Raw genomic sequence first — 558 nt, 5'->3', positions numbered from 1 at the left:
CCATGTTGTGGCCATAAGGTGGGTATTCTGAATTGCTCGATCCACCTTCATTTGCTTCGCACTGCATTACTGGGTGAACCTGTGAAGAACTAAGAAAACCATCAATTTTCTTATTCAAGAGTTCTACTAATTAGAGAGCATGGTAACCGAATCGATGTTATAAACACCGGCTGTTTTTGTTGGCTTTGTCCTCATGACTTACCACTGATCGTTATTCAGTGACATTTTCTCTATAAATTCATAGGCATCTTCAGGTGTTTTATTATTGATGGTTCCGCCAGCAGCTGCGTCAACCATTTGTTGAGTCGAAGGATTCAGGCCATTATGAAAAGTTTGAACTTGTAGCCAGAGTGGTAAACCATGGTGAGGGCATCTTTGCAAAAGGTCATTATACCTCTCTTATGCATCGTGAAGTGTTTCTAAATCCATCTGCACAAAAGAAGAGATATCATTACGTAATTTAGTTGTTTTAGCCGACGAAAAATATTTTAATAAAAACTTTTCGGTCATTTGTTCCCAAGTAGTGATTGACCCTCGTGGTAACGAGTTCAACCATTG

General features: G+C 39.2%; 1 non-coding gene across 1 annotated transcript; it reads left to right on the top strand.

Moving 5' to 3' along the window:
- The first annotated feature begins 355 nt into the window (after nucleotides 1-355).
- LOC128290040 (small nucleolar RNA R71) lies at nucleotides 356-462 on the top strand. Its single transcript, XR_008279681.1, has one exon. It is a non-coding gene; the product is annotated as a small nucleolar RNA R71 (small nucleolar RNA).
- Nucleotides 463-558: the final 96 nt, after the last annotated feature.

Source organism: Gossypium arboreum, chromosome 2, assembly GCF_025698485.1.
Source record: "Gossypium arboreum isolate Shixiya-1 chromosome 2, ASM2569848v2, whole genome shotgun sequence".
Classification (NCBI taxonomy): domain Eukaryota; kingdom Viridiplantae; phylum Streptophyta; class Magnoliopsida; order Malvales; family Malvaceae; genus Gossypium; species Gossypium arboreum.
This window is presented reverse-complemented; position numbering and strand designations above follow the sequence as displayed.